Source organism: Melospiza melodia, chromosome 3 (assembly GCF_035770615.1).
Source record: "Melospiza melodia melodia isolate bMelMel2 chromosome 3, bMelMel2.pri, whole genome shotgun sequence".
Lineage (NCBI taxonomy): Eukaryota > Metazoa > Chordata > Aves > Passeriformes > Passerellidae > Melospiza > Melospiza melodia.
The window spans coordinates 132,658,308-132,669,963 of NC_086196.1; positions in this window are offsets into that span (position 1 = coordinate 132,658,308).

Here is an 11,656-nt window from a genome sequence, read left to right on the forward strand (position 1 = left end):
AGCCAGGGGGAATTAAAGCTGAAGAACTGCAGGAACAGACATATGGTTTCAGCACCAGGTGATTAAAAAAAAAAAAAAAAAGAAAGAAAGAAAAGAAAAGAAAGGAAAAAAAGAGGGCAAGGTTTGCTAGCCACTCTGACCAAAGAATCTGGAAAAATAGGATTAGTGGCAGCTCCTGGTGTCTGGGGACAGTGAATCAGGGGGCTTCAAAGAGCAGCAATAGGCTCAGGTGCCCTTCCATCTGTTTCAGTAACGCTGCATTTTCAGACCAGGGATTGGGGCTGTTTCTCCTGATGACTCATGAAGAAGTGATGGCCCTGAACTGACCTGAATGCTAAAAGCTACAGCCTTGTTCCCCTGCCCATCTTGGGTTTGCTGCAAGGTTTGGGGTGTGGGGGCAGGGGCAGCTGTGCCCCTCCAGCCCATGGAGGTCCATGGGGTGGCAGGTGGATGCCCAGAGGATGCTGTGACCCCATGAGAATCCCACACTGGAGCAGATTTCTGGAAGGGCCTGTGGCCCCATGATGGACCCACACTGAACCATTCTGTCCCTGAAGGGCTGCACCCCATGGAAGGCACCCACACTGGAGCAGTTCATGAACAACTGCAGCCCATGGGAAGGACTAACTTCATTGGAGAAGTTTATGAAGGAATGTCTTCCATGAGAGGGACACCACTCTGGAGCAGGGGAAGAGTGTGGGGAGTCCTCTCCCTGAGGAGAAAGGAGAAGCAGAGACATCCTGTCTGTGATGAGCTACCACAATCCACAATGTCCATTCCCCTGCACTGCTGGCAGGAAAGAGAGGTTTTGGGAATAAAACCAAGCCCAGAAAGAACGGGTGGGGGGAAAAAGTGGGGAAGTTGTTTTTAGATTTTGTTTCTCATTACCCTACTCTGATTTGATTGGAAATAAATTATGCTAATTTCCCCAAGACAAGTCTGTTTTGCCCATCACAGTGACTGGAGGTTGATCTCTCCCTGTCCTTATCTCAACCTGAATGAATCTTTTATTACATTGTCCCCCCTCTGTCCAGCTGAAGAAGGGGTAACAGAGCAGCTTTGGTGGGCATCTGGTGTCTAGCTGGGTCAGCACACTGCCCAAAGCAGGAGAGGCTGAGAGTATTTCACCTTGAGCCAGCACTGGTGAGAAACAGCCACCTCTGCAGAGCATCCTCTGGGGGCTGTGCTCTGCTCAAGAGTCACCACAGTCCTGCTGGATGAAGGCCATGAACCACAAATGGGAAGGTAAAATCTTCTTCCTAGAAACCTCACATAGCTTCCCAGAAACTGCAAGGGAGGGGCTGAAGTTCTAGCTGTTTGACCAGACAGCATCATCTCTACAGGTAGTGGTGTAAAACCTCCCTTCTTTTGTCTGCTCATGATTGCCTGCCCTTCAGCCTGACAAAGTGGCAAAGGTAGGCCAAGGGTTCTTCACAATTTTTCTGCAGGATGAACATTTTCTAAGCACTCTGGCAAGTAGTTTTTGGGACTGGGAATGACAATATGCTGATCTATTTCTGTGGTTTAAAACAGGTATTTTTCTCTACAAACAAGAAGTTTTTCAAATCAACAGCACTGACAGTGTTTTCCACAGCAGGGATTAGGGCTGATTTTCAGGTGAATTTTTTCAGCGAAAACAGCCCACCTGCCTCTTTTTACATGGATTTGAAGCACTGCAGCAAGACACAGACACCACAGGAGCAGGGAAGGCAATGGAAGGAAAAGCACCAATCAGTGCAGATCCTGAGGCCCTCAGTAGCACAAGGTATTTATTAGCTTGCAGCTAAGAGCTACAAGCAGTTACCAGAAAAGCCTTGTCACCCTCATGAGTCACACAGGGACATGCTATACTCACTCAAAATCAAAACAAAATCATCCATTTCCTGGAACACTACCAGCACAAAGCCTCAGTGAAGTGACAGGATACAAGAAGAAAGGGCTGGTAGAAGAATAAAGAAGGTCAAGAGTCTCTCTCATTTGGTTTCCTCTCGCTGCAGAGAGACTCTGGCAGGTCCCAGGAGCCTCAGGGGCTCCTGGGGTCACCCTGAGCCCCAGCTGAGCTTCCCAGGCCCGTGCCAGGGTCCAGCCACACTCATCACCCCGTGCCTCCAAAGTGTCCATCTAACCCACTGCTTCTGAGCCTGGCTTTGTCCCCAGCGAGTCAAAGGGGGAAGGATTTGGGTCACTGTGAGCCTTTGTTGGAAAGGTTCCCTAAATTAGCTCCTCTGTTTGAGATAAAAGAAGAAAGGGGTCCATCTTTATTTTCCCCATTCATGCACTGTAATTACTCCATCTCATCTCTGTCTGCTATTCAGTGGCTCTCAGCAAGGCCTTGGCAGCCAGGTCACAGGTCAGCAGCGAGGACAAGCCCCTGCTTCCCTGAAAAGGATTGAAATGTTTTAAGTGCAGCTTCAGCAGCTTCCAGAACATGCCAATCCCTTCTGAAAAAGTGGGTTTGGTGAGCCACACCTGCAGTGACATGGTGAGGAGACCATAGGTCTGGAAATCCCTGCTCCTGCACTTCATTCTCTGGTCATCACTTGCTTTACTGAAGTTCTCAGGAAAGCAGTTAATAAAACAAGACTCTCTACTGTGCATTGCTTTATTTCTCCAGATTACATAGCAAGGTACTTGCCTTGTGAAATTTCAGGTCTGCTCAGCTGCCTTGTTTGCATCTTTATTTTTAATCCAATGTGTAATTTTGCTGTTGTTGGTTAGACAGCTCTGTACATGTCAAATACTAGCTCTAACATGAAATGTACAGGTAAGATCTCCCAGGCCTCAGAGAAAAAGTGCAATTGCCCTGTGACTATTGTTTGTTTGAAAAGATAGACATCAAAACAACGTAAAACAAAAACTGGGGGAATTTGCTCTGTTCTGGCATCAGTGCCAAGGATCCAGCTGGAGCTGCTTCTCCGCTTGAAGGTACCACACACCATAAGGTGACAGCTCCTGGTACAAGCAATAAATGCAAAAACCACAGCTGTGGGGGTGGGCTGAAAGCATAAAATGTCTCTCTTTCAGCAATTTCCTTTTACAGAGAAGGCTGGCTCAAAGGGATTAACACACAGTTGTTCTCCAGGTCCAAAGGAGAGCGAAAAGACCCCAAACCACTAAACCTAAACAGGTTTTAAACAGGTCAGGCATAGGTGAGCACTGACCTCTGTGACCTTACAAGAGGGGAGCCCTGGGTTGGGCCAGACAAGACCAGCAGAAGGGGTTTTATCTTTCCTTGTCCCATTCTGAAGGGGTAGGAGCTATCAGGGAAGAGCAGAGATAGCTGGAATATTGAATGCCTTAGACTGCCACAGCAGCAGCTGCAAAAAAGAATCTCCTGCCTCCCTGCTGTAATTCACAGTGTACAAATCCTAATGAGTCAGGTTTTGATGAGAAATATCCCGTTTACCTGGCCATGAGGGTAGCACTCACTCTACAAGAGCCATACTGCAGATGCCAAAATTCTCTAATAACAGCTCAGTAGATGTTATCATTTTCTTTTCACAGTAAAGCCCAGAGCTGGGCTTGGGAATTAATGCATTACAGCTGATGTACATATCATTCAGTCAACAGAGCTGGTAAGCAGAACAAAAGGAGAGTAAGAAAGCATATAAGAAGCTTTGATTTTCCAAACTGAAGTGCTTGGAATGCCAGATGACTGTGGAAATTCTCCCAAAACATTTCTCCCTTTGGAAAAGAAGAATCATTTTTTCCTCACTGCAGGAGCCATTAAAATATTTCCCATAATATTTATATACAGCATTCCCCTTTCATTCAGATTTACTCTATTGGGGATTTCCATTAATTTCAGCAGTCAGCACTTTTTAGTGCTTCTCAATGCACTGTATAGCGTGATAAACATGGTGCTGGACAAGAGCAGAACTCAGACCAGCTGCCTCAAGACACAAACACCAGAGTGATCATTCTTTCCATGACATGATTTTGCTAGTGCACAATTGATTTTTTCTCCCTGTCTTTCCTCAGCAGGCTCTGCTGCACCTATCTCAGAGAGGCAGAGAAAGCATCTCCAAGAGGAAGACAAGAATCAGAACAGGAACATCTGTCTGGGAAAGCTGTGCAGGGGCAGCTCACAGAGCTGCCACCTATCGGCACAATTCTGTTCACCTCAGTAGTTTCCCCCAAAGGTTTGTGATCACAGCTTAAGCACCCCAGCCTAGAGCAGTGTTGCCTCTTTTGCTTACTTTGGCACCAAAAGACACACTCTAAGCTCATCTGGCTCATCCCCAAGCCTGAAGCTTGCATACACTACCACAGCCTCTGCCAAATCCATGTCTTTCCAATTAAGTTGGTTTTGGGATTTTTTTTTTTTTCCTTCTGGCTTCCCCACTGATCCTGACAGCACTTGCAAAAAGCACAGGAAGTTTCTCCCCAGCAGAGGCTGCTGTTTGTCTGCATTCTTGTCTTCCAAAATGAGCAATTCTTAAGATTTCTCCTCTGATAAGCAAAACAGCACAAATTGCAGGGTGCTCTGGCACACAGCTCATTTCTGTTACCCTGACTGAGAGCCAACCAGAGCTCATCTGCATTGGTGCCGCCGGGCTGGGCTGAAGAAGCCCTTGTGCTGGCTGAGTGCACTCCAGAGGCAGTTCAGGGACAGGCTTGGCCACAATACAGCCTCCCAACCTCACCTTCCCCGACCCTGGTGAGGTAGCTGAGCAGAGAAAAGGCAGCAATCCAGCTCTCTGTGCTCCTTCCATTTTTAAGGCAACTTTAGAAAGCTATTAGTTTTCTGAGAGACTTGTGATGAACGGAGGTACAATTTAAAAGCAGGCTCCATCCATTAAGATAGTCAATGTAAAAAGAAGCTGGTTTGAGCTGAATGCAATGGAAACAACTTGTGGACAAACTCCACTCTAATAAAGTTGGATTAGCTCCAGCTGCCTGATTTAAATGAATGTCACAGAAAAATTTTGTGGCAATAACCCACAGAGAGATACTACCTGTGTGTTCATGTGTCATTTAGGATACAAACTAAATTGCTGAACCCAAAGCGTTGATTGTTCTACAAAGAAAACATTTCCCAGCCCACTAAAACAAAACATGAAAACAAACACCACTCATTTTGTTACTGATATGCTATCACAGATTATTTTAGGGGCTTTTATTTGCCTGTTGTTTCTTCACCTGCAAAATTTCAGATTGCCTTTTCTAGGAAAAGGCAGCAAAAGCAGCAAACATTTGCTGCAGTGTTAAGAACCTCAATTTCTCCAGGAATCACACATTAGAAGTGTACTTCCTTGGCCTTTCACTTGTCCCACCCTGCAGGGCTCAGGCTGGACGGCCAGCACAGCGGCACTTAACCCGATGGCGGGGCTTCGGGTCAGCACTGTGACAAACAGGAGAGCAGCTCCTTCAGAAAGGCCTTTATTAAAGACAGCTCTGGGTGGGCAACCCGAGGGGTCGGCACACCGCCACTGCTCCCACTGGACAACGCTGAGGATGAGGAGTGCAGCTTTGTCTTTCGGCACAGCTGGGGCTTCTGTCCTCACCAGAGTCCTTATGAAGACTATATTGGCTCGTAGTCCAGGGGTATCCTCTAAGCTGGGTACTATCCAAGCCAGGTACTATCCCAGGACAGGATCCGGCTCTGGTCAGGAGTGGGTGACTGAGTGTGGTTCTGGTGGGTTAAAGTCAAAGTTTATGTGCTGGTTTGTTGTTTTGAGAGGGTTCATATAGTTCCCACAGCCTCTCATTTGAATTCAGTCCGGGTGCAAGGCCTCCTGGGAGCAGGGAAGTGGTTCCCACGGGAATGGATACAAATCCAGGGCGAGATGGAAAGGGGAACAAATACAGAGTACGACCGGGACAGATACAAATACAAGGTAAAATAGTAACATCTAACAGCGGAAACAAAAGGCAAGTCTTAGAATTCTAATCTTCCAGGTTCAACAACAGACTAACACAGGGTACAAATACAGAGTATGATGAGGAGAGATACAAATACAGGGTAAAATAGCAACATTTATCAACAGCAACTAAAGGCAAGTCCTAGAACTCTAAAATTCAATGTCCAACAACAGACCAACACTTCAAATCAAGACCTTATCAACTTCATTAACAGCAACTCTGAAAAAGAGCTCTCATCTCCAGGATTTCATTCCTCACAAGCACCTCAGGCCATCCCCAGCGTTACAGCTGGGGACATGTCCTGGTGCAGGACGAGGCTGACCAAGAGCTGCAACCAGCGGAATAAGAGGGCAAACTCCAACTGCGGTGAATCCCAGCTCTAACCAAACCCAGGGAACCCAGCAGAAGACGACAAGAAGGGCAAGATTACAGCAGGTTTTAAAGGGTGAGGGTGCAAGGGAGGAGTCAGTCTCTGGACCAATGGGGACACTGTGGGGAGGGGGATCCAGGGGACCGGCATGAGGAAAACACCAATTCAAAGGAGGGGCCCTGGTCCCTGAGCCAATCATTCAGCTCTCCGGCTGGAAGTTTCTAGAAATAAAGGAGGGAGTGAAGAGCGAGTGGCAGGGCACCAGGAGGGGTTGGGGGAGGAGGCATTTGGTCACCAAGACAACCAGGGTGGAGTTGGGGTAACTGACAATACCTGGGAAGGAGGGAGGAGTTGGCACAGAACCATCACAGAATTGGGGGAAACAGAAATTGCAACTCAACACAGCACAACACCACCCTCTTCAGCTTGTAGTAGTAGGTTTAAACAATTAAAGGATGTCCAAGACATACCAGGAGAGGAATCTTTTTTCTCCCAAAATAAACCCACAACTTTTTAACAAACTCTACTTTTGTTTTCTATATAAGTGCTATGATTTCCCCTTTGACATTTAAGTAAGGATTTGTATTTAAACTTTCACGTCTGTAGGATGTTTTACAGCATATCCCGTGCACATAAAAAAACATTTTCTGTTCAATACACTCAAAATCAAAGAAGCAGTAATCTGTTAGGCACTTATTCCTCCAAATAAAATGATAATTTATGTCAGTACGAGTCTTTTTTTTTCCTGTTGCTAATTGTATAGTTTGGTGGTGAGCGCATAAAAGCTGCAAATTAACATAATGAAGTTTCCTTTGATAACTGTCTCTACTGCCAGATGTGTTCAAAGAAGGAAATAAGGAAGGCAGCAGGAAAGACACAGGGAGCCAAGTAATCCCCACAATGCTTGTATGAGCATCATTTCTCTATGGGATTTCCAGAAGAGCAATTCCAGTTTCGCATCCTCACCACAAGCACCATTGTATTTTGGACAAAAATGTGTCATTCCTCCATATGCTTACAGAGATGAAATACCAGCTGGAACATAAGGCTAAACCTGCCTTCATTCTCAGAAGAACAAACCCCTGTGGAGATATAAGGTGCAGGGAGCCTGCAGACTCTTTGCCCTGCACTCAAGACCACTTACCTCTCCTCAGATGGCAGGTGACAACCACATGCACCGCTGCAGCAGCTTAAGCACATCCCAGAAATGCATCTCAGTGGATTCTCCCAACCGCAGAGAACAATCTCACTCAGCTCCAAGAAAGCAGAGATTGTCTCTTACTCACCTGTATGCTGATTTTATCCTGCTCTCACTCCTCTTTTCTAACACCCAGCCAAATGAGCCAGCCATCTCCACCTGGATTTCCCAATTGCCACTGATTTTAGTACAACCCCACTGCTGAGATACAAGCCTGTTGCCCCAGTGCACCTCAGAGCTCAGTCCTGACAGTGCTTTGGCACAGGCCAGTGATGTGCTGCAGGCAAGGGAGATGGTGGAGGTGTGATGGGGAAATGTCCACAAAGCAGTAATGCTGTGACCTTAACATTTACTTATACTTAAAAAGATGCTTCTGAAGTCCTGTCTCTGAGCAGGTTTCTTTCTCTCTCCCCTGAAAGTGACTGCATGCCTCATGCCCCACACTCATCCCAAAGCCCTCAGAGGTCAGGACAAGTCCGGTTTAGCCAGCAGTGGGTGTTACCTGCCCTTTCTAAGACTTAATTCAGCAACCCAGCCAAAGAACAGTGCCACTGCCAGCTTTCCTGAGCACACCTGCATGGAGAAGTAGCCTCATGAACCAGGTTGTGGACTTGACTGGAAGGTGAAATTTGCAGCCTTTTGAAAAGGATTCCTTCCTCTCTTGTCTCTTTGTGGACCTATGGCAGCTTTTGAAAAATTAAACAATGAGGAAATGCAGAGAAAAACATAGATGGCTGTTTGGTTTTCTAAATTGTAGTCCTCATAAAGTGTCCCTGAAAGCCTAACAAAGCACTTGCACACATGAGTCATGAAACTCTGGACATTTTTGGCCACAAAATGTTTTTATAGAAAAAGTTTTTCATAAAGATTTGGAGAGAAGCCCAAATACACTGAAAGATAAAAAAATTTACAAGGTAAAACTCCAGAGTGTGGTGTGATCAGGGAAATTATTTGGAAAAAAAACCTGCAGAAGAACAGGCATTTTAAAGCTTAGAAGATTCATATTTCTTCACAGTATTTTGGCAGACAATGTCTATACTATTATTAAGTTCCTTAGTTTTCTGGAACAGGATGGAGCACTGAGTGACAGTGAACACAAGAGTGTTGACGGAATAGCGCACAAGTGGATGCATGTCAAGAGGCACTGCCTTTGATCTGTTCTTTGCTATGAAGGATGACAGGGAGTTGTTATCCCAAAAGCACTTTGCACAGGAAATCAGGATGTGGCTGTAACAGATATTAATCCCCCAGGAGAAAGCTAAGGAGTAATTCAAGCACGGTAAATTGCAGTGACTGCGCAGTATTCAGCTACAGTAGGTGTAATACTGGAGGTTTTGGTAATGCTGGCACTCATCCCTGTGCAAAGGGGTACTGATATCTACTTCATCTCTGACTTAGGGGTCTTAAAGAGTCGTCTGGGGGAAAAAAAAAGCTCTCAAGACTTCTAGAGGTATTTAGCAAACACACAGGCATGACATGGCACCGCTGTAACTTGGGTTTGGAACTTATGTGCATTAAATGCTAAGTAAATATTATTGTGAACTAAAATCCAGCTAATATTTAAGTTCATTGAAAATACTTTGTTCTACCTGTAGTCATAATAACTTTATCAACTGAAAAGCATTTTGTCTTGTTAAATGGCCCAAAAAGAGCTCATCAACTTTTGCAGTGTTGTTGAGCCCCTCCATATTGCTCTCTCTCCTTACTGAAAAAGCAGTGCAGAGACCATATTGCAATCAATACTGAGTGATCCCACAACTTTTGCTTTGTATTGCATCTCTGCACCCTCTAATGACTTTCATATTATCATCAGCATGCTCTCAGGAAGTTTACATGTCAGGGCTAATTAACTAGGATGGTTGTCTTCCCTTATTAATCCCTTAAGTACTGAAAACCCATTCCCCTTTGAGCAGGAGCAGCTGTGACCAATATGGCATCAGAGATGCAAAGCCAGCATTTTACTCAGAAGCACTTACTGCAACATTTCTGAGAAAATAATTAAAGTAACTGTTGCTGTAATTCCAGTAATAAGGTTAAAATTAAAGGTCTTTACAAACTGACTTCCCAAAACTCCATCCAAACGATTTGTGAATGTGTATGTGATAGCCTGTCATGCACAATGTTGCTCTAAAAATTGCTGCCTTCCATCTGCAGAGATACTTTCCAAGTCTGTACTTTTGCAATTAGGCTCTGCCTAGATGCCAAAAATTTGCTGAAGAATGAAGCCCTTGCCTTTTAATTGTATCAGTATTGCTATTTTTAAAAAAACAAATAACTTCTTTTGATAAATCTTTGTTTTGCTTACTAATGCATGTATCAAGTAAAGTAGCCTATTTTCCATAAGGAGATTATAATTCTGTTGTCCTCATTTCTTAAAGGGAAATAGTATAGGAAAAAGAAAATTAGTATTTGCATACTAGTTAACACATATTTTTTGAATTTAAATACATTTGGCTTGTTTGAAAAATGACTGATTCAAATCAAGGGTTATCTAAAATACATTCATATTATGGACTAGAACCAGAGAGCTGTTTTTCAGCCCGTAGAAGCATCATGTGGATCATGGCTACCATGTTTCTTTAATTAAGGTGCAGAGGTTCACCAGCTCTGCCACTACACCTGTGACTTACCAAGTGCTGGGCTACAGCTCATTTTCTGAATCCTCTCTAAATGCTCAAATTAATTTTTTTTCCAGCTTTGACCAGTTCCTCCAATACAGATTTACCTCCTGGGGTAGGAGCACGCAGGCTCCCACCTGAGAGCATGAGAGTTATAGCTCAATCAGCTCCACATGAAGTTCATTCCACAAAATTGAAGATTGAGACAAATGGTGCTTTGCTATGAGAATAGGACAGAGCCTTAACTGTATCTCTAATACAGCTCTTGATAGAGATAATTGGTATCTTTTAGTTCAGTCTCCCTGACACATGTGGTACTCAAGATGCATTTTTATATACACAAATTCACTGAAATCACAGAATTCTAAAAAGAAATTTAAAAAAAACCAAAATTGGTGAAGTACATTTCATTTTTACCCCACAGGTATTATGGTTAGCAAAGCCAACAGTCTGCTACTATAGTTCACTGTACTTAGTTACAGTTAAGACCAACAGAACAGGGTGTTCTGATTTAAAAATACATGTTGTTTTATGTTTGATTTACTAATTGAAATTAGTTTTACTTTGAAATGAACGAACCCTGTCTTTACAGTACATCTTCTACCCCTCTACACAAGCCCTCCTTTAACTCCAAATGATTACACGATGCTCTTTCTTACCTTCTGCAACAGCAATGAAAAGGGGTACCTCATTCAATATGGAAAATCTGTTCAGAGTCTGTCTTAACGTCTGTTGTCTGAGAACAACTCTATTTGAAACAGAGGGACAGAAGCAGACGGTCTCTGCAAGTTGTATTTATCAAGTAATCTTGTTTCCTATTCATTTTACCCATTTATCAGTAATTTAAAAGTTTTCAGTTAAGAATTTTCAGGTAATAAAATGTATTACTTTTGGTAAACTGACATCGTTATTTATCATTATTTGCAGTGTTACTGCTGTAGCATCCAGAGCTTTGGTGATAACTTGGTTTGTGCTCCCAGGCACCAGACAAGGGTTCACAGCCTGAGCCAGGGGTGCACAGTGGGTGCCCAGAGCTCAGGCCCTCTCTGCTTATTAAGACAAATTCTATGATCATTCAGGAGATGCAGTCTCTCCAGGCATTGCATATTGATTGATTTGGTAACTAAACACAAGAAATTGTTCAGCTGGAGAAGGAGATACAGGAATTGCTATTTTTACTTTAGGCACTCTGCATCCTCTTCTTATTGCTAGACTGTATGAGTTCAATTCCACCAGCTTAGTTTTCCTCTTTAAAAGGAGTTTGAACCTCAGCAGAAATTTGGGAAAATGACATGAGGACAAGGACATTACTCTCTGTATCTCCTCAAAAGTAAAATAGTTCCCATTTCCCCTCTTACTCCCCCAGTAGCCAAGGGGCAGCCCCAGAGATGTGGCCACTGTCCCTGAGGCACTGACCTAAGGATGCTCTCAGACTGTTCTGTCACCTCCACCAGGAGTCACTGGGCTGCCTTTTGCACCTGTGTGGTCTAAAGATATTCTGCATCTATTTGTAAATGTCTCAGGTCTGTGTGCCATTTGTAATAATGCAAAACTGTCAGAAGCACGAGACACAATGATGTCATCTTGCACACTAGATTTAAATCC